This window comes from Microtus oregoni, unplaced genomic scaffold, assembly GCF_018167655.1.
Source record: "Microtus oregoni isolate MIOR12 unplaced genomic scaffold, Mior012 000029F_ref0000214, whole genome shotgun sequence".
NCBI classification, from domain to species: Eukaryota; Metazoa; Chordata; class Mammalia; order Rodentia; family Cricetidae; genus Microtus; species Microtus oregoni.
Window position 1 is genome coordinate 7,617,398 of NW_024543088.1, and position 22,811 is coordinate 7,640,208.

Below are 22,811 nucleotides of genomic sequence, written 5' to 3' on the forward strand. Positions count from 1 at the left end.
TACGAAGTTTAAAAGAAACACAGTAAATGCAGAGAAAAAAAACCTACTTTTTCCTTCTGCACATCTTAGGTTCCTGTTGGGGACTCCACAGCATAACAAGATTAAGAAGAAAAAACCATGAAGACTTACCTAGCACAGGCTTTCACAAGTACAGAGCCTTCCTGAAGAAGGGAAGCCTTCAACAGTGCTTAGACCTGAGATTTTCTACAACAGTTGATGGAAAATGGAACATTATAGAGCATGTGACAAAATAAAACCAGTAAGAGTCAAGCAGGGGAATGCAAATAGAGAGAGCTTTTTGCTCCTGTCCTCTGTGGGTGCCTTCATCAGTCTTCAGATATGAAGCTGCTCTTTCCTCCATGGAGGGACTTGTGGTGCTTCTGACCTGCTTCATGAAATTGTCAGAAAGCCCTAAATTTTTAAATTTAATTATTTTTTTCCTTACTGTAATTTAATTAAAAAGAAAATAATCTTTTTTCATTTTACATACCATCCCAGTTCCCATTCGCACCCCTCTTCCCGTTCTCGCCACCTTACCCACCCCAACTCTCCTCCCATCCACTCTTCAAAGAGTAAGGCACAGTTTTGGGAGAAGGTCCAAGGCCCTCCCTATTATATCTAAGCTGAGTAAACTATCCATCCAAAGAAAATATCCTTCCAAAGAGAAAAAGTTCCAAAAAAAAAAGACAGTAGAAGCAGTAGGCACAAATTTTGGTGCCACTGCCAGTGGCCCTGCAGCCTTCCCCAGCCATGAAATTGTTAAACACATTCAGAGGGAAAAGGTAGGACCTATGCTAGTTCCTTCCCTGTCCTGCCAGCATTGTTCAGCTCTCATTAGCTCATGAAAACTTTTTCTATGGGTGTCCCCATCATGGTCTTGACCTCTTTGTTCATATTCTCATTCCTCCCACTCTTCAACTGGACTTTGGGAGCTCAGTCCAGTGTCAAATGTGGGTCTCTGCCTCCATATCTGTCAGTTGTTGACGAAGGTTCTATGTTGATGTTTAAATATCCATCCGTCTGACTACAGGGCAAGGTTAGTTTGGGCCCCCTCTTCTCTATTGTTTAAGGTCTTAGCTGCGGTCATCCTTGTGGATTGCTGAAAATTTCTCTAGAGCCAGGTTTCTTGCTACCCCCATATAGGCTCCCTCAATCAAGATATCTCTTCCCTTTCCCTCATCTCTGTTCTTCTTCCATCTCAACTATCCTGTTCCCTCAAGTTCTCTTCCTCCTTCACCTTCTCCTCCTCTTATTCCTCTTATGCCCTCCCTACTACCCCCACATCCTTGATCCATATTTTGTCAGGTAATTTTGTCTTTTCCCCTTTCCAGGTGGATCTATGTGTTTCTTAGGGTTCACCTTGATAATTAGCTTCTCTGGGGTCATGGGCTGTAGGCTAATATCCTTTGCTCCATAGCTAGTATCCAGTTATGAGTGACTATGTATCATGTTCATCTTTCTGAGTCTAGGTTGCTTCACTCAGGATGGTTTTCTCTAGTTCATTCATTTGCTTGCAAATTTCAAGATGTCATTGTTTTTTACAACTGAGTACTACTCTAATGTGTAAATGTGGCACATTTTCTTAATCCATTCTTCAGTTGAGGGTCATCTAGATTGTTTCCAAGATCTGGCTATGACAAATAATGCTGCTTTAAACATAGTTGAACAAATGTCCTCGTAGTATGATTGAGCATCTTTTGGGTATATGCTCAAAAGTGGTATTGCTGGGTCCTGAGGTAGGCTGATTCTCAAATTCCTGAGAAACAGCCATACTGATTTCCATAGGGTTTGTACAAGTTTACATTCCCACGACCAATGGAGGAGCATTCGCCTTACTCCACATCCTACCCAGCATAAGCTATCATTGGTGTTTTTCATCTGAGCCATTCTGCCTAGTGTAAGATGGTATCACATAGTTGTTTTGATTGCATTTCCCTAATGACTAAAGATACTGAACATTTCTTTAAGTGTCTTTAAGCCATTTGACATTCTCTGTTTAGAATTCCCTGTTTAGTTCTGTACCCCATTTTTAATTGGATGATTTGGAATCTTCATGTCTAATATCTTGAGTTCTTTATATATTGTGGAAATCAGTCCTTTGTTTGATGTAGGATTGGTGAAGATTTTTTCCCATTCAGTAGGCTGCCTTTTTTCTGATGGAGCAAGGTCATTGGTTATTTAATAAAGAAACTGCTTGGCCAAGATAGGTTAGAACATAGGTGCGTGGAGTAAACAGAACAGAATGCTGGGAGGGAGTGGAAGTGAGCTCAGACTCAATAGCCGTCCTCTCTGGGGCAGATGTGATGAAGCTCTGACCCAGGATGGACATAGGCTAGAATCTTCCAGGTAAGCGCACCTTGTGGTGCGACACACATTAATAGAAATGCATAATCAAGATGTAAGAATTAGCCAGTAAGAAGCTAGAGCTAATGGGCCAGGCAGTGTTTAAATGAATACTATTTGTGTGTTGTTATTTCAGGGCATAAGGTAGCCAGGCAGCCGGGAGCCGGGCTGTGGAAAGAGGCCTGCAGCTCCCTCTACATTTGTCTTATTGATTGTGCTCTTGCTAGGCTGTATGAGCAGCTTCATGGGAAGAATAGAGTCCATCCTCACATTCATTCTTGTACTCAAAATATTGTCTAGTCACCATGTTTTCAGGTAGCATATTCTGAGCACCACAAAGCTCTGGGTATAATTTCTGAGTTGCATTCGTGTATTATCCTGAAATGCAGCATTTAATGCAATTATGAATTTAAACATTAAACTTAGTATACTCTGTTCTGTGTACATCATTTTGAATTATCTTTTCAGCTTTCATTGTTTAATGAATATCTGGAGACTGAAATATACAAGTTAATTCATCTAACTGGAATAGTCTTGACTAAGTCTTTGAGACTTTAGTATTCAGAAGATTAACTTTTGAAGTACCTTAAAAATTTTAATTTGACACTTGTAATAACATTATATTTAGATGTGTGTAAAGTCTATAGCTGATTAAATGCTAAAACCTGGACTATCCACAGGAATATGCACAACACTAATAACCAATAGATTTACAACTAAAAAATACATCAGGAACACCAGACAGATTGTCAGAGGCACAATGCCAAGAAGGAGCATGCCATATCCTTAACTGCCCCTGAAATCTTCCTTGACGATTTTTCATATTCATTGGTGGTTTCCATTAAGAACTCACTTACATGCATGGCAGTGTAACTTCACTTTGTTTTTCCCCGAGTGTTACTTTGATCAAGCAGTTTCTTCGAGCTATACAGAAAACAGTCCTTCCATAAAGGGTGAGCTTTATTTAAGAGCACGAGTCATTTGAAGCGAATGTCTGAATAATCGTTCACTTCCTAAGTGCTTGAGGCTCTGCCATTTCAGTATTAGAGGAACTTCAACTTCCCAGCAGCACCGTGCCAAAGAGTCCACTTAGAAGGGTCTCTGTGAGAAACAGAGCCTCCTCTTGGCCAGAACTACTTCTTGAGTGTAATGAACAGACTGCCTAATAGTGCTGAACACAATCAAATAGAATATAAAACATACTATTTTTCTGTCTCTTGGGATAAAAAACCTAACCCAAACTCAGGTTAATGTACAGAAATCCATGGAATACTTATGGAAATGAAGGATTGCTTCCCTGTCACTATGGGAGATTGAATTGGGTACCAGAATTCTCATCATACCCCATATGAAAATAAAAGGATTAACTAGATTAAGTTCATAGTACTAAAATTCTTTCTGATGAATATAGCTTCTCCTCCATCTATTAAAAACACATAGAAATTTATAATGTTTCATGGCTTAAATTCCAGGACTCGGGATGTAGATAATTATAGATCTTTGAGAGCTCAAAGTCAGCCTAGACTACATAGTGAAATTTAGGATAGTTTGGCCACAGGGTGAGAGCCTGTCTCAATAGTCAAAACAAAAACAATAAAAGGAAGTTATTTTAAAAGGGGGCAGGCATGGTGATGCACACTTGTAATCCCAACACAAGGGATGCAGATGCATTTGGATATTTGTAGGCCAGCACGGTCTAAACAATGAATTTCAGGACACCCAGGAATACATATGGTGACTCTGTCTTAAACATCATTAAGAGCAAGAATCTGACCAGAAAAAAGCATAACACATGAACCTACGTATTAGAATAGTTTATGTCAGGAAGGATATAATATCTAGGGCATTTAAAAACTCCTTTCACTTTTATTTTAGATGTGAGGGTGATTTGCCTGAATGTTTGTTTCTGTAGCACATGTTTGCAATGCCCAAAGAGGTCAGAAGAGCTCATAATATCTTCTGCAACTGGAGTTAAAGAGGTTTGTGAGCCACCTTTTGGCTGAACAGACTGCAACCAGAGTACTCTGCAAGAGCAATCATACAGTGAAATTTTATTAAATTATCTGAGGAATGTGTCCCAGTGACACATCTTTTGTACTTTGAATTATGCCTTGCAGAATATTCCAAGGTTAGTATTCATTGCTCTGTGCAGTCAGTAGAGGGTGCAGCATTCATTATCCACCTGATAAATCAGCATGTACACTTTTTACACATGCACTCCAAGTATTTCTGATTTCCACCTATGTGGAAAGATGCTGATGTATATGTAACATCATTATACAAGGCTGATATTTTTTTATCTGAAATATTGTGGTGATTTAGTTTTATATGTATAGTTTTGTTTTAAGTTCTTCTCTGAGATAATTCTATTCCTGGAAGTATGTACTAAGTTTAGCCCGAGTTGAGGGCTGCAAGCATCAAGCAGGAAGCATTTGCAGACTTAATGGTAAATATGCATAGATCCCTTAAGGACCCTTTTGACTGATAGAGGAGTAGGCAGGTAATTCTGTTAGGATGTCTGTATGTGAGATCTCTCATGAATATTAACCTTCATCAGGCGATGAAAGGAGACAGAGACAGAGACCCACATGGGAGCACCGGACAGAAATCTCAAGGTCCAAATCAGAGCAGAAGAAGACGGAGCACGAGCAAGGAACTCAGGACCACGAGGGGTGCACCCACACACTAAGACAATGGGGATGTTCTATTGGGATCTCACCAAGGCCAGCTGGCCTAAGTCTGAAAAAGCATGGGATAAATCCGGACTAGCTGAACATAGCGGACAATGAGGAATACTGAGAATTCAAGAACAATTGCAGTGGGTTTTTGATCCTACTGCACGTACAGGTTTTGTGGGAGCCTAGGCAGTTTGGATGCTCACCTTACGAGACGTGGATAGAGGTGGGCAGTCCTTGGCTTCACACAGGTCAGGGAACCCTGATTGCTCTTCGAGCAGATGAGGGAGGGGTACTTGATCGGGGGAGTGGGAGGGAAATGGGAAGCGGTTGCGGGGACGAGGCAGAAATCCTTAATAAATAAATAAATTTAAATAAAAAAATAAAAATAAAAAAAAGAAAAGAAATTAGAGGTGCGGGTAACATAAAAGCCTGTTGTTTTTAGGGCACATCACTCAATAATCTTAAGTAAAGTGAGTAGATGATGAATGCTGTATTAGCCAATTCTTGATGATTTAGCCAAACTCCCAATGGTGTTACTATGCGAAGAAAAAACTTTAAGCATTAGAAGACACAAGTTGCATTTACTAAAGAGTACAGACTTAGAAGAAGATTCTGTTGGAAGCAGAGGTAGCAGAAATTATTATGTTTTGGGTACATGCGTTTTCTTTGCTAGGCAAATGTCCAAGCAGAAATAATACAAGTACTTACCTCACAATTTTAGAAGCTTTGTGCAATAGTGGAAAGGAACAGAGCCTGGCTCCTTCCAGTCTGATTTGTGTGTCCTGGGATGATATCAGAGAAGATAACATGCTTATTCTGGTACCATATTCTGGCCCTGCAAAGTGCCAGAGTGAACCATTGATAACCTCAGCATCTCCAAACATGTGAGTGTTTGTGAACTCTGCCAGTTTTCTCTTGACTTTTGAGGTCAGACTTGAGAGTAATGTGTGCACTGTGAATAGGCTTGAGGAGGCTGTGCCCTAGGTTCCTGAAAGATGACAAGGGAAGGAGAAAAACTAACTGACAGCGAGACTCCCTTTCCTGTACAGTGATGGCTTAGGGTTGTCATCCTGAGACTGAGAATCTCAAGACTGCATTTTGAGAATCAGGTAGGCCAAGTCTTACCTCTTAAGTTTATTTCATGAACACCTTCCAGATTCCAAGGGTGGGCTGAGAGGAAGCATTATGGATGGAAGTTTCTGTCCCCTATCAACTGGATCTCAGGACATTTGGAGGACAGTAAAGTCTCTTTGTATGCAAGTTTGGTTAGATAAGAGGGAGGCACATACAGAATGGTTTTGTGCTTATTTGTCTAGGGTGCATAAGTATATCTCCTGGGCTGGAGAAGTGTGTTCATGGAAGTGTGATATCTCACAATTAATTATTGCAAAGGCCAAACTGTCTGAATTACCAAGGATGCAACTGGGTCCAGGCCTCTTTCTTAGTTGCTGGAATTTGCTGGTGATCCTTTATACCTTGCTTTCTAGAAACTCACAGCTCTGCTTGATTTGCAAAATCATATTTTCTCCCCCCTTCTCTCTCTCTCTCTCTCTCTCTCTCTCTCTGTATCTTACTTCTCCTTCTTTACCACAGCAGCACTCTGTTTGTTCATAAAACATTTTCATTCCAGTTTTGGAAAATGCTTTGCTCTTTAATTCCAATAAGTTCTCAACCTCTTAGTCTCTACAAGACCCTATTTAGAAAAAAAAGCTAATAACCACATTTACAGGATTAGGGCTTCAAAGTCCACCTGACAGACCTCCTAAGCCCTAGCTTCCAAGGAACATGCTTTTGTTGAGAAAGTCCAAAGATCAGGGAAAAAAAATCCAGGCTGACCGTGGGCTGGATACACTTTACAGGGACTGTCAGAAGTAGAAAGTTGAGGTTAGGCTATAACGAAGCTCTTTGATTCAATAACACCAGTCTCTCCAATTACCTGCCCTTCTCATGGTCTCCTAATGGGCATAGTACTCAAAGCGAGAAGTGCCAGCCATTCACAAACATGTAGATCATAACTGGTGGCTCCAGACCAAGGGATTTGTCTTTTGGTTGCTGATTGAAGCACCATAGCATGATCTACATCATGTTCTATCCCATGGCTATGTGCCTCACTATCTGTATGTGTGTGCATGTGCATGTGTTTTTCCAACTTATGGTGCCTATACTTAGCGCAGACTGATCTCTGACTTGCCACTGCTCTTTCTTCCGTTTATTGATTCAAGGTTTGGACCATTATATTCTTCCCAGGCATGATTTTTTTTCTATATATCTGAGGACTCCTCTGGGCTCATGTGGCTCCAGCCAGAACTGTCAAATTGAATCTCATTTTCACTCACAACCTCATAGCTTCAGTGAGCTCTGCTGATTCACCAATTTTTTTATCACTACCTGTACGACTTCCCTTTGTTTGGAACCAACCAGTCTTTAAAAGTCTGAGGATCTTCCTCAGATGCTCTTCACTTCAGATGACTCATCCCTCCCAATCCCCATCATCCTGACTTAATTTATCAGGATCATTAATTTCTCATCTTACTCAATATGGATCTTAACGAAGGGAAGAGACATTCCTGCACAGTACTTCAAAAGTAAGCCTTCAACTCCACACAGATAATGTTTCTCATGAAGTGGGGAGCTTGACCTCTGGCTTTGAAAGGAGGATGTGCCAAAGAGCTTCCTTTCTGACGTCAGAGAGGCTCCTGATATGGCACCTTGGTTTCAGGTCATATTTGGAGTGAGGAAATTAGCCAGAGAGGAAAGGGCTGTACTGTGGGAAGCAGCAGACCCCTCCCTGGGCATTCTATTGTATCCTGGAGAGCCCTGGCATTCTATGTGATGTCAGAAGTGTTGTGGCAACACCATCTGCCAAGGGGCATCTGTTCATTGCCTACAGGTTTTGGTCATAGCCATGTTGGCAAGACTGAGCAGGCTTCTTGAGAGACAGACAGGAGAGCATCACGAGACTAGAGGGAGGCAGAAGGAAGCTGGCCTTCAACCTCAGTGTTACACATCAAGACATAAATGGTTCTGGGCAAAACGCAGTGAGTCCTCTATAGGGAGTGGGGAACTACTTGATGACGGAAGGCTTCAACTTAGTTTTACATGGTGGGACACTGGATCTTGGAGCTTTGGGGAGGTAATGGATTTATCCTGCTTCTCTTCATTTCTGAAGAGTAGACCTGGAGTCTGGGATTTCTGAAGGTTAGTTTGGCAGAGAGCCAGTAATGGTCAACCCTGCAGATGCTGTGCTAGAGGCACTCTGCATTGACTCTGAGTTGGAAAGAAGGAGAGAGGGATGAATGAAGTTTCAGTTTCAGCACTATACTTCAGCACACTGGATTTCTTTTGGTTGTGCATCACTAACAACAGGGAGAGTAAAGCCCCTTGGCCAAAGCTGGAGAATCTCACATTTTACCTCAGAGCCACTTGCAGGGCAGGAGCCATCAAGTATTGCTAAGGCTTCTGAGTCCTACCTTTCAATAGCCCATCATCTTTAATTTGAGTGTAGGAATGGGCCATCACTCTCTCTGTAAGTGTCTATTCTTAGAGTGTGAGGGCTCACCTGTAGATGCCCTGTCCTTAGGTGTCTCCAGCCTGTCCTGTCACTGGGTGATCTCACCTTTGCTAACGTCATGAGTGATGGAATGTATTCTGCTGAAGTTTGGGGGATATTTTCATCATTACCCATGTGACTCATCTTTGATGTGATGGGACACCCACAATCCCCATTACCCCCGCACATTGTAACATTCCTGTCCTTCCACATCAACATGAGATAATTTCTTAGTATCTTTCACTTCTCATCTTTTTAAATAGAGATCTTCGGAGGGGAAGAGACTTTCCTTGGGAATGTTTGGAAAATGAGTCTTGACCTCCATACATGGTGAAGCATTAAATTAGAATGAATGAGAGTCTAACTAATCAGAAATCTCGGATTGGAAGAAGGAGGTGCTGAAGAGCTTCCCCTGTATCTCAGGGAAGGCATTTGGAAAAGCCAGCTTGGCTTTTGGTGAACTTGGGAAGATACAGTTATGAGGTAAGTGATGGCAGTTGGCAGTGACCCTAACAGTCCATTCTCTGGACATTCTATTGCATCCTGGAGAGTCGTTGACCTCTTTGGTGAAATCATCGGTGTTATTTCCTTGGGGCACTCATTAAGTACTTATAGGCTTCACCAGAAGACACATAGGTAAGATTGAGCACACTGAATGGCAGAGAAATCTGACTTTTGAAGAGGGAGTTGGGGCTTGAACTCTACTTCCAGAAATTGAGTTCCGTAGCTGGAATCTTGGGAAGAGATGGTTCTCTGCTCTTTCTGGGTTAATAAAGTGCATTGCAATGGTCAAGGATTGGTGATGGTTAGTTTGGCAGAAAGCCAGGAGTTGACAAGGCTACAGCTGCTGTTCTCAGAGTTCCTTCATTTATTTGGAGTGGCAAAGAAGGCCAGTAGGAGGCACAGACAATTAAGGTGTGAGAGTAGGATGTTGCTACAACTCATATCAGTAGATTCTTTAGGTTCTGTGAGTATCTCATGTGAAAATTCCCTTCTATGCACCAGGGTCTCAGACATTCAGTGACTTTTATTCCAGGCCACAGGTAAAATGGATTCGTCGTGCTAAGCACTAGAGACTCCAGAAAATTTCTGCATCACATCAGATATGAGTTGATACTTCCACAGCAGCATGGCTGGGTGACATATGCTTTCCAGGGCCAGTGGGGCTGCAGGGGGGCTGATGCACATAGCTCACCACAGTGAATGGAGACAGAGGCATGGCTTATGGGCTCCCAGCTTAAGGATAGTTGTCCTGCTCCTTGGGGTCTTCACTGAGTTCCATGCATTCACTCTTCCTCAGGCCTCTTCATGAACTCAACATGATCTCTCCTGGACCTGTGCCATACAACTGTATAAATTTACTTATGTTTATCTACCTGCAGGGAGTACCGGAAAGACAGCAACCCCAACCTCTGTCACTGAGCAGGAGCAGCAGATGAACAAGGTGGATACACTGACCCTGCAGCTTCAGATGATGACCCAAGAAAGGAATGAACTTCGTGGAATCCTGGCTAATTCTCCCAACAAGGACTTGAACAACAGGTAGTCCTTTTGTTCAGTTCCTTGGTGACTGTCTTGACCCTACTGAGTCAACCCCAGCATTCCTTAGGTCACTGAAGACTTCACCTCCAGGGTGCCCTCCTTTCCAAACTAAATATCCTGAGGGCATCTGAGAGGCATAGCTGAACCCTGGGTAGGAGTGATATCAGGACACAGGCTGTGTGATTCTCCCAAATGAAAAGCAGAGCGTGTGGCCTGGATCAGTCTGGGGATGGGGCAATAGTTTGTGAGCTCTCAGCATACATTTCATGAGGCCTTGACAGGTGTTGGCTTGTGGACTATGCTAGGTGCTGTGAGTTTATGGTGAGTCTTTGTGCTTAACCAGGAGGTGCCTGAGTACTGGCTGCTCCTGGGAGCAGCTGCAGGGGCCTAGTCATCTTGGTCCTTCTCAGTGTGTGACTTGAAGTCTGAACTTCATCACTGCTCCTCTCTTGTCTGGATTCTTATATTCTGAGACAATTCCACCTCCCTACATTTATTTGGAATCCTTCGTCTGTGTCTGTGTGTTAGTTTGTGTGTGTGTTTTAGTGTGTGTGTTTGTGAGTGTATGTGTATATCTGTGTGTGTTTTAGTGTGTCTGAGTGTGAGTGAGTGTATGTGTGTGTTTTAGTGTGCATGTGCGCACACGTGTGTCTGTGTGTGTTTTAGCGTATGTGTGTGTGTGTGTGTGTGTGTGTGTGTGTGTGTTCATCTGAAAGTTGAAGGTCTGTGACAGAGCTTGTGGTTCTTTCTGTGTCACAGTTTCCGGGTGATGCCAGCACTAAGGTCAGGGAACTCCACTCCGAGCAGCAATGCTCCTGGCCCGTGTGCTCACCTTGGCAGTCCATTGGAACACACTGGACTCTTAAAAATCTATTCTTAAGTCTGTTCTCCTGATGAAGGTTAATATTCATGAGGATGACTATGTGTTTGTCTTTGGATTCACCTTCTAATTTAGCTTCTTTAGGAACATGAATTATAAGCTCAATGTCCTTTATTTATGGCTAGAAACCAAATATGAGTGAGTACATCCCATGTTCCTCTTTTTGGGTCTGGAATACTGAGAACTCAAGAACAATCGCAGTGGGTTTTTGATCCTACTGCACGTACTGGCTTTGGGGGAGCGTAGGCAGTTTGGATGCTCACTTTATGAGACCAGGATAGAGGTGGGCGGTCCTTGGGCTTCCCACAGGTCAGGGAACCCTGATTGCTCTTTGAGCAGATGAGGGAGGGGGACTTCATCGGGGGAGGGGGAGGAAAATGGGAAGCGGTTGGGGGGAGGAGGCAGAAATCCTTAATAAATAAATAAATTTAAAAAAGTCTGTTCTCCTCCCTGAAAATACTGATATTGTGCTTCACACACCCATGCTTCATATAAGGGGAACCTGGGGTCAAAAATCCTCGTTCTGAAGACAGGAACAACATATTATAAATTTCTGGTGGAACCAGACTTGTGACACAGGCTCCTGAGGACTTAACTATTCCATTCCTCCAGGCAGGCCCATTGATGGAACTGGTGCAGCCCCTGCTCACTCTCTTTGCACCCCTGACTGCAGGTCTGGAGCCAGGTCAGCAAGTTTAACAAGCATCAGGTTGTCCTAGTTGATAGATATCAGAATGCAACATTGACTGTGCTGGGGTGTTTAGGGCACAGCCTGAATTCATAGGATCATTAAGTCCAGGGTTCACGGGGTTCTTTGCTCCTGGGCCAGGTCCTACCACAGGCTGAATTTTGAGCTGGAGATGGTGAATATAAAGCATAATAAAGTGATGTTGGACCTACAGAAACTCCCCAAGGAGATTAGATAGCCTTTGTATAAGTGCAAGGAGCTGACTGAGGAAACGGTCTCCTACAGGGGAGTGGGTGACTTCACTGGGACTCCCCATTCATTGGGAGTGACTTTTTGCCATGCTTTTATATTTGAACCAAAGTGAGGACCTTCGTTCTAGCCTATCTCCCCATAACAAGCAGCTTGTCTTGTGCTCCTGACTTGGGCCTCTTGGACCAGTTTTGCTAAGAGTGAAGTATCTGTAACCCCATCCCACATTGTCCTGCCAGGCTCAGGACCCTGTAGATAGAAAATCTATTTGCATCATGATGGGTGTGTCAGGCATCAGTGGGTCTCTGGGAACTCTGGTAGGGGTTTATGGAGGTAATTCTATGGGACCTATAGATGGAATGTATTTCTCTTGTGTCTTCTGTCCTCCCTTAGTGAATATATGCCTTCTACCTTGATGTGGGAGTGTCATATATCAATCTGTTGATTTCATTGGCTAAGTAATAATCAAACTGCTTGGGCTCATAGCTTAGAACATAGGTGGGTGGAGTAAACAGAACAGAATGCTGGGAGGAAGAGGAAGTGAGCTCAGACTCGACAGCTCTCCTCTAGGGTGCAGACGCCTCAGAGAGACACCATGCTCCCCGCTCCTGGGAAGATGCACGCAATGAAGCTCCGACCCAGGATGGACGTAGGCTAGAATCTTCCCGGTAAGCGCACCTAGCTGTGCTACACAAAAGATTAGAAATGGGCTAAATTAATATGTGAGAATTAGCCTAGAAGAGGCTAGATAGAAATGGGCCAAGCAGTGTTTATAAGAATACAGTTTGTGTGTTGTTATTTCGGGCATAAGCTAGCCAGGCGGCTGGGGTGCTGGGGACCTGGCCCCGCCGCCCCTATCACTACACTACCACTCAACCTCATAATGTTTTCCCAACCATGAACAGTTAAGTACATGTGGTAGGAGGTAAACCCTGCTCTCAGAAGTAGATGGAACCCTTTTAGTGTCAGGGATTTCAGAAGTAGTCTGAGTCTTTCTGGAATTTGACACTTCTCTGGCTTTTACCAGCTACTATATTATGCTGACATGGTTACTGTGAGCTCTAGTCTGGGGCTGCCTGGAACAAGGACCTTGCATGATGTGGGAGTGGTAGATGTTGGCTGGATGGGACTCATGATGTTTTTGTGATGGTTCAGCATCCTCCACAACCAGCTATTGAGTGAGCGAACTCAGGTGAAGGAAAAAGTGAGCATGTTGAGAGAGGAGAACCGAGACCTATGGAGGGAGCAGATTTCACTGCAAGAGTCCTGTGAGAAGGTGAAGAATCTCTGTGATGAGGCCTATGAGAAGATCTATGAGCTATATGCCGAGGAGAAGCAGGTAGGCTGCATCAGTGGGGGCAGGCTGTCCACCACATGTAATACTCTACACACGTGCGCGCGCACGCACACACACACACACACACACACACACACACACACGTGATCATCCACCTACTTATCCAGCAGCTCACTAACATCCCATCCAGTTGTTGATTTCTGTGATTATTCACAAGTGTTTTTGGGGATTTATCATCTTGTAAAATCAATGGTTAGGTTCAAATTTGAAAGAGGATATCCCTGTATAAATGCCAAAAGTGTGGTTCTCTTTGTCATCCTTTTTATCTTTTCTCATATATTACATCTCAACATCAGTTCCCCTTCTTTCTCTCCTCCCAGGCCTTCACCACCTGTTCCCCCTCTCCCAGGTCCAGTCCTCCTTAATTTCCCTTCAGAAAATAGCAGGTCTCTTTTGGTTATTTGATCTTATTTTTAAAATAACATTAAACCCCGGGCTTTGCTCATGTTTGTTACACATTCTAACAATGAGATACATCACCAGATCCTTTTAAAGTCTTGCAATATGACCACATTACATTCCACATATTAGCTTAGAACTCATTCTGTAGTTCAGTCCAGACTTTAATGTTCAATCCTTCTGTCTCAGTCTCTGAGTAGCTAGGATTAAGGGTTTGCATCACAAGCTCAAACCGAGGCTAAATACTTAAATTAAAATTGAAGGTTAATCCACATGTCATTGGATTACAAGTGTGTGTTTTTAAGACATGGATGCTAAATTATAGTCATCTCAAAAGCATCAGTGAAAATATAATTTAAGATGCATTATCATTAGTAGACAAGTAGCTTTAAAACAAATAGCATAAAGGTTGTTTTCTTCACTTAACCATTCAAGAGTCTATGTTGGGAGTCCCATTAATGCCAGGAAGTAAGCTATACCTGGAGCAAACAGATAAGACATCTGTCCTGAAGGAACTGATGAAGTTATTACCTTTAATCCCTCTTTTACATTATACCTGGATTCTGCTCAGTGCAATCCTCCAGCTCTCGCTGTGTTTGAGACCTCCAGTAACAGAGGATTTTCCTTTGGGAGGCAGAATCCAACCTTTCCTATTGATCTGTCCACAAAATTCTGTCTCCACAGAAAAGGCAATTTTACCTCCTGCCCATTAGCCACACCCTCCAATTCCCAGCTATACATGAAAATGATTATATGCCATTGAATAATAGGGATTCCTGCTTCTTGTTATTATTTTAGAGGAAGTAAGTTTTAAGCTTCCCCTTGGGTAGAAACTATATAGTTAATAATATTATTTTAAATTGCTGTTATAACACTTCAACAATACACATTTTCTTATTGAGTAAACATTTCATTTCCTTTTTAATGAAAATAGATTATTCTTACATAAAATAGATCTCATTCATGGTTTCCCTCCCTCCACTGTTCCTGGCTCCCATAAACATCTGATTTTTGCCAGATCTGCTACCCCTTGGTTCCTTTTCAGAAAGAACAGATAAGCATGACAGAAGAAGACAAGATAAAAACTCTGATATAGAGATGGACAAAGCATTCCAAGAAGAAGAAATGTGTCCCAAGTGTAGGCAAAAGCTTCAGAAAGATACCCACTCACACTATTAGGAGTATCATCAAAACAACAACACATATACAGAGAACATGGTGCAGACCCATGCAGGCTCCATGCTTGCTGCACCAATCTCTGTGAGCCTATGTGAACCCTGTTTACTTGAGTGAGTGGGCGATGTTCTAGTGTCCTCCACCCCGTCATTCCCTCTGACTCCTAAAATTTCCCCTTCCCAATCCTTCTGAAGGGTTTCCTGAGCTCCTATGGGTGAGACTGCCAGAAGGTTCCAATTTAGACACTCTTTTCCATATTGTGTCTGTCTGTGGGTCTATGCACTCATCTGCTGCTAGAGAAAAGCTCTCTGATGATGACCAGCAAGGCACCAAACTTTGAGTATAGCAGAACATTGTTAGGAATAATAGGAATGATTTCATTGATTTTTTTAATTATGTTTGGTTCTACCCTATATGTCTGGAATATTTGGTCTTCAGTTTCTAGCCATCCAAAAATTGTAGGGCATGGACTGCCTCTCCATGCATGGGCCTCAAGTTAAGCGAGACATTGTATGGCCATGTTCTCAAGTTCTGCACCAACAGTGCCCCAGCATAACTTGCAGGAAGGACAGATTGTAGGTCGAGGTTTTTGTGGCTGATTTGATGTCATGTTTCTCTTTCTGTAACCTGCAGAGTACCTTCCCATGCCAAATAGAATAGAGCATGTGGGTGAAGGCTCCATGCAGGCAACAGCTTGACATCTCTAGGTTCAATGACCTGCACACTGGTGAGACTGGAGTACTTAAGTTCCCAAATATCAGCGTGTGGGGGTCAATATACATTTTAAGCTATAGTAATGTTTCTATTACAAAAGTACTTATGGCATAGATGTTAAGAATTGAAATGTTGGCCAAACAGCAGTGGTGCATGCCTAAAATCCCATCACTCAGGAAAGGGAGGCAGGCAGATCTCTGAGTTCAAGGCCAACCTGGTCTACAAGAGCTCGTTTCAGGACAGGCTCCACACCTACAGGGAAACCCTGTCCCCCCCCAAAAAAAAGAAAAGAAAAAAATGAATTGAAATCTTTGTGGTGTGCCTATCTCATTTCTTTTGATTATTTTTCATTTGAGGCCAATTTTGTTAGGTATTAAAGAGGCTACATTATAGAGAGATATCGAATGATTAATTCCTGTAATTTTGTTGCATGTGTATATGCTTGTACATGTATGTCCATGTTGTGTATTCAGAAATATCTGTGTCTGTGTGCATTTGAGTGTCCAACCATTCACTAAGAACATAATCTTCCAATGAACAGAAACAGGAAAAATTGGAGGAAAGACTGCAATACCTGCTGAAGCAGAGGGATCTGGTCACCAAGCAAATAGTCTTGGCAGAAAAGCTGCAGAATCATTCGCTGTTTCCCTGACAAGGTAGGATCCCAGGCCCCGAAGAGGGAGTTATACCAAGTAGTTCCCCAGTACCTGAATCTCTGTCCTACTTGGGTTCCTGGCCATTTGCATGGCCTTTCAGTCACAGCCAGGGAAAGAACATCTGAGAGTATTGGGCTGGCTCAGTCAACAGAAATGTCTGCACAGAAGCAATATGTGTTATCCTTAATCAAATTCAGTTGTGTGTGCTTCTTCACTTCTGAGTGCTCTCGTGTGTTCTGAGTGCACTGATCCTGCCTATGGTAGTTCCATACCTAACAGGGACAGTGTTAATTGTGGAAGACGGTGTCTCCTCCTGCCACTTTATTTCCCTCCAGGAGTATCACCTTTAGAGATAAATCCTACACTTGGGCAGATTTATGTGTGCACATTCTTATTGACTATGGGTTCTGTGAAGTTTGTATCTGTTTCCTATAAGAAGGTTTCTCTGGTATTAAAATCAGATTTAGAATTTGACTGTTGAACACTAGGAAGTTTCTGTGATGAAGGAATTAATCGAGCCTTCAATGCAGTGTTGTGTATGCTCCCCTAGAGGGCTTCATGCAGTTAATTTCCCAGGGTGCTTACAGTTTCCTGGCATGTGTTCAAGGCCATGAATATCTACTGAACTATGACTCGGACATTGCTATGCTGCTGTTTTTTCAAAAGAATGTATCTGAACTATTAGAGAAATGGACTGTTTTTTAGTTCACCACGGTGTGTATTTTTCAGCTCAATTTCTAGTAACTTTAAAAGTCGAGAAAAAAGAAAGCCAGGTGTTGTCTTATCCTTGAGGAAACAAGGAGTGAACGAGCCCAGCTCAAATGTAATGCTTCATTGTGCAGTTGAGTAGAGCTGGTGGGAGCTCAAACGCTGGCAGGGCAGGTCCCCAACAGACCTGTGTGCCAGCTGGCTTCCTCCCCTAGGTTTGAAAACCTCCAGCATGATCTGGAAGAGGCCACAGTCCAGGATGAGAGCTTCCTGCAGATGGACCTGCTGCAGCAGGTGCCCTGAGTGTGCCAGGCCAAGGAGCCACCATTGAGTCCTGTCCCCTGCAACCTTGGCATTCATGGGGTGGGTTTTCTTCCTTGACGTTTGTTTCCCATGTGTGGACAGGGCCTGGTTTTGTCTAGGCTGTGGTCCAGTGAGGCTTCCTATGGGTCTGATTGTCTTTCCTTCTCTGACAGCTCCGCTTTGGAGAACTGAGAAGGCTGAAGGAAGCTCCACACACTCTAGCAGCAACACCTGCTGAAAATCCGACCTCTCCTCATACTATCTGAGGAAAATATCCACCTAGTGCAGGGGATCCATCCCCCATCTGATTCATGTTCTGTTGGTGCATAATTCCTGGAGGGAAAAAAAATCATTCAAAAGAACCCCGAGATTCAGAGGACCATCCAAGAATGACTCAGAATCCCGACATCAGTCAGCAGGTTGACCCTGAGTGGCGCACAGCAGCATGGGGAGGATATGTTGCTAAACAAGGCTTACTCTGCCAGTTTACTCTCCATGTCTTTAGTAACCCAGCTGAGCCCTCCATATGTGGTGAGGACTCTCACGAGAAAGACTGTACTGATGCCATGCTGTAGTCTGTACACACCACAGGGAAAAGAACAGGATTCCCTCTCCTGTGAGTGCTAAGGGAGACTCTATGTCACAGGAAACTGTTAGTGAAGATAACACACTACAGAGACTACAGCATCCCTCACCTGGTTACTCATTGATCATCCATAAAGAAAATGTCTGGGGATTCTCCAATTTCAAAGCCTGGACGGGCATGACCAATCCTGACTAAGGATTTATAGAGGAGGTCTGGTCACCGTTGGTGTCCTTTGAGAGCCAGATGCTCTCGATGGTTTTGTTGGATCTAGAGCTAGAGGATATTTTTAGCTTAATTTGGAGGGGCCAGCGTTCTGGTTTGGGTTTCATTTGCTTGGGTATTTTTTCTTTGCTTGGTTTAAATTTTGTTCGTTTTTGTTAATTATTTTTTCTTGTTTTAATAGTTGGTTAAGGCTCTACACTGTATATACTGACTAAAGCCCCTATTGAATAAAATTACTATTTTTATGAATAAAAATCAATTTTCAAGTTCTAGATTTTACCACCCTTCTTGAGTCAGGCATGGTGTTGCTCTCCTGTGACTCCAGAACTCACATGCAGAGATGGATTTCTCCACGTTCCAGGAGCCTTGGTTACACAGTGGTTTCGCATCCAGGCAGGTCTACACAGGAGGGTAGTACCTTGGATGTGGATGGTCTGGCTTACTTCTGTCTTTATGACCTTGACTTTATGTTAACGGCCAGATTTAAGAGAATGTCATGAAGAAGGGCTCTGGAAAGAAAGGAGCTCCCCGTTCTGCAGTACATTAGTTCTGTGCCAGTGTCCAATCACAATTGCCCATTGTGATCCTGGGACAGCAAAACAATGAAAGTGGCCTTTGAAAAGCATGAGCTAAGTGTACCCACAGCAGAGGGGAACTGCTGAGCTGCAAATTTAAATTCTGGAGATGCCGTCCAACCTCTGACTCCTAAACCATGATTCTTACATTGGAGAGCTATAGAGTAAGGGCCTGTTCTAGCACAATTAATACATAGGACCATATGAGAATGAAAAGCACCTGTAGGGCATGTAAATAGGTCAAAACAGCAGGCTAGAGAATGAGAAAAGTTCTTCACAGTCTCCACATTCAATAAAGGACAAATATCCAGAATATATAAAGAACTCAAGAAATTCGGTATCAAAAGAACAAATAATCCAATTAAAATGAGGTAGAGATCTAAACAGAATTCTCAACAGAGGAATCTAATGACTATGAAACACTTAAAGAAACATTCAACATCTTTAGCCATTAGGAAAATGCAAACCAAAATCACTTTGAGATTCCATGTTACACCTGTCAGAATGACTTACACCTGTCAGAATGGCTAAGATCAATAACACAAGTGACAGCTCATGCTGGCAAAGATGAGGGAACAAGAACACTCCTCCATGCACGTGGGAGCACAAACTTGTACAGTCACCATGGAAATCAATATGGTATTACTCAGAAAATTGGTAACTGGTCTACCTCAAGACCCAGCTATACACTCTTGGGCAAATACACAATGGTTGCTCAATCCTATCACAAGGACACTTGTTCAACTATGTTCGTTATGACTTTGTTCATAAAAGTCAGAAATTGGAAACAACCTAGATGTCCCTCAACCAAAAAATGGATAAAGAAAATGTAGTACATTTACGCAATGGAGTATTACTCAGCAGTTTAGCAAAATGACATCACGAAATTTGAAGGCCAATGGATGAAACTAGAATAAAGCAAAAGATCAAAGGGAGACACACAGAAAACCTATTGCAAGCAGACTTGGGGCAGGTGGGGACAGAAACAGATGAGGAAAGAAGTGGGGGGTTAGGTTGTTGGGGTAGTTGGGATGGAGAGAGTATATTGAGAGACAACTGTAATTTGGGTGCATTTGAGTACAGAAGAAACTTCCTGGAATTTATGAAGGTGATCCTAATGAGGGTGTCTGCTTCTGTCCCCACCTGTCCCATATCTGCTTGCAATAATTTTTCTATTTCCCCCTTGCAGGAAGACCTGTGTGTCTCCCTTTGACCTTTCTCTTTAGCTAATTTTTCTGGTTCTAAGGATTGTAGTTTGCTTATTATTTATTTCATGGTTAATATCCACTTAGAAGTGAATAGTTACTGTATTTATCTTTCTGAGTCCGGATTATCTCAGGGTGATTTCTTTCTAGTTCCATCCATTGGCTTTCAAAATTCCCTTGTCTATTTTGGATATTAGCAGCAAGCAATTAAGAAACATAATTCAACAGACCCAGCATAACTCTTTTCTCCTGATCCTCTCAGCCGTTTTTCTAATCCATCTCCATTCCTTCGTGTCAGCTGCCAATCCCCAGTCAGAGAAGTTCCCTGGTAGAATTTTTTATGTAAACTATCATATCATCATCAAACAGTGAGAGTTTGACTTCTTTTCCGATTTATATCCCCGTTAGCTCTTTTTGGTGTCTTATTGCTCTATCTAGGACCTCAAGAATTATATTGAATATATATGGAGAGAATTGACACCGTGTCTTGTTCCTGATTTCATTGGAATATCTGGGAGTTTCTCTCCATTTAGTTTGATATTAGCTGTTGGCTTGCTGTATATTGCCTTTATTATGTTTAGGTTTGTTCCTTGTATCCCTGCTCTCTCCAAGACATTTTTCTTGAAAGGATATTGTATGTTGTCAAAAGCTTTTTCAGCATCTAATGAGATGATCATGTGATTTTTATTTTTCAGTTTTTGTATGTGATGGATTATGTTGACAATTTTCGTATATTGAACCATCCCTGCATCTCTGGGATGAAGCCAACTTGATCATGGTGGATGATGGTTCTGATGTGTTCTTGGATTCAATTTGCCAGTATTTTATTTAATATTTTTGCATCAATTTTCATGAGTGAGATTGGTCTGAAATTCTCATTTTTAGCAATGTCTTTCTGTGGTTTGAATATCAGGGTAATTGTAGCCTGGTACTTCTTTGGCCTAGGTTACTGGTTTTGACCTGTTTCTGTAAATCCTGGTCTGAATCCCCTCTTGCAGGTCTCCCTGGCTTGGTTTTGGTCCTGCAAAGGTTTTTGGCTCCAGTCTACAGCCTCGGAGTTCCCAGGCTCTGGTGCGCCCAGAACTGCAGAGGACCTGGCTCAGCCTTACTCCCTCAGAGGTCCCAGACTCATTCCTGGACCTGCAGAGGTTCCAGATTCCTGCCTGTTCCCTCTGATGTCCTAAACCAATGCCCAGACTGGCAGAGGTCCTGGCTCACGCCTAGTTCCTGGGAGGTCCTAGACTCATGCCCTGACCCACAGGCTTAGATCTACTCCTTTGAAGGTCCCAGATTCATGTCTGGACCCTCAGCATGTTCTGAATCTGGCTCATTTGCTCAGCAGTTACTCCCCTGTACCTGGTCCGATGGAGATTGCTGTCTCTGGACCAGGTCGCTGCCCTCAATATTATTTTAAAGGAAAAATAATGGCTCTGTTTTTTTTTTTCTCCACAGTCTTTCTGATATGCTCATTCTTACCCGCAGCTGGAAATGGAAATTCATTGGATAATTTCTTTATATTTGCAGTATTGGCAAATATTTCTTTTACACTGTTTATATCATGGAAATTCTTTTATTGTCCTAAAACTTTGGCAAATATTTTAGCAGGGTATAATCGTTAGGAAATCAAACATTGATATTTAGGACTTGAAATAAAGTGCTCCAGACTCTTCTGTGTCTCAAAGTTTTCAATGACACATCAGGTGTTACTCTTGTGAGTTAGTTATTCTTTATATGTGACTTGTGTTGTTTTACCTCCAACTTTCAGTACATTTTCCTTTTTTTCTGTACTTGCTGTTTTCACAATGATATGCCATGGAAATTTTTTTTTGCTTTTCTTTTTTATTCTTCTCTCTTTCAATATCCATGGCACAGTTTTTTCTCCCTTTCCCCATTCCAAACACCTCCCTACCTAACCTCTCCTCCAGATCACAAGTCCCTTGTTGGACACTTCAACAAGCTCTGAGCAAACATTACCCAGTACAAATTGAAGACAGGGCAGGTTGTAAGTCATATATTTAGTGGTTGGGTTCCTGCCTCACTCAGTCTTAGAACTGGCAGCCTAACCTGGTTAGAGATGATGAGTGGTTTATGTTGCATATTATCCATTCCTAGGAGTCCTTGCTGGGGTCATCCTCACAGGTTCTTGATAGTTTCTATTGCACTGCACCAGGACTCCATATTGCCCCATAAGTTCCCTTTTTTTCAGTTTTTTCCTCCACTAACTCTTTCCCATTTCCCTCCCTCTCTCATGTAATTCCACCTGTTCCCATCCATCCATAAAATATATCCTGTTTTCCCTTTTCATGAATTTCATCCATCAGTGTTAAAACTCTTATTTAACCTTTCTTGCTCTGTGTATTAGAGTTTAGTTATCCTTTATATAATAGCATCTTCTTGTAAATGCATATAACATATTTTTCTATGCCTGGGGTGTACTGCTCAGGATAATATTTTTCTAGTTCCACCCATTTATCTCCAAATTTCATGGTGCCCTTTTTATCATCTGTGTAATACTGTATTGTGTAACGATACCTCATGTCCTTTATACATCTTTTTTGAGGGACATCTAGGATGTTTCCAGTTCCTATTATGAATGAAACTTTAAGAAAAAAGTTGACAATTATCCTTCGGTTGAATGTGTTATTTTTTGGGTATATGCCCCAGAGTGGTATAGATGGATCTTGAGGTAGATCAGTTGGCAATTTTAAGTGGAACTTCCATATTGTTTTCCATAGTGGGTATATAGCTTTCACTTCAACCAGCCTTAAGTTTCCCCTTGCTTGACATCTTTGTCTACATTTAACCTTCACTTGCATTATTGATCTGAGCCATTATGGCAGGTGTAAGATGAAATCCAAAAGTAGTTTTAATTTCCATTCCATGTTGTCTAGGAATGTTGAACTGTTCCTTAAGTATTTCACAGCCATGTCAGAGTCTTCTCATCAAAGCTGTCAAATTATATACCCTGTATTTAATGGAC

General features: G+C 42.3%; 1 pseudogene; it reads left to right on the forward strand.

The window, feature by feature from the left end:
- LOC121464657 overlaps nt 1–22,811 on the forward strand; it is a 210,245-nt pseudogene that overhangs the window by 32,750 nt on the left and 154,684 nt on the right.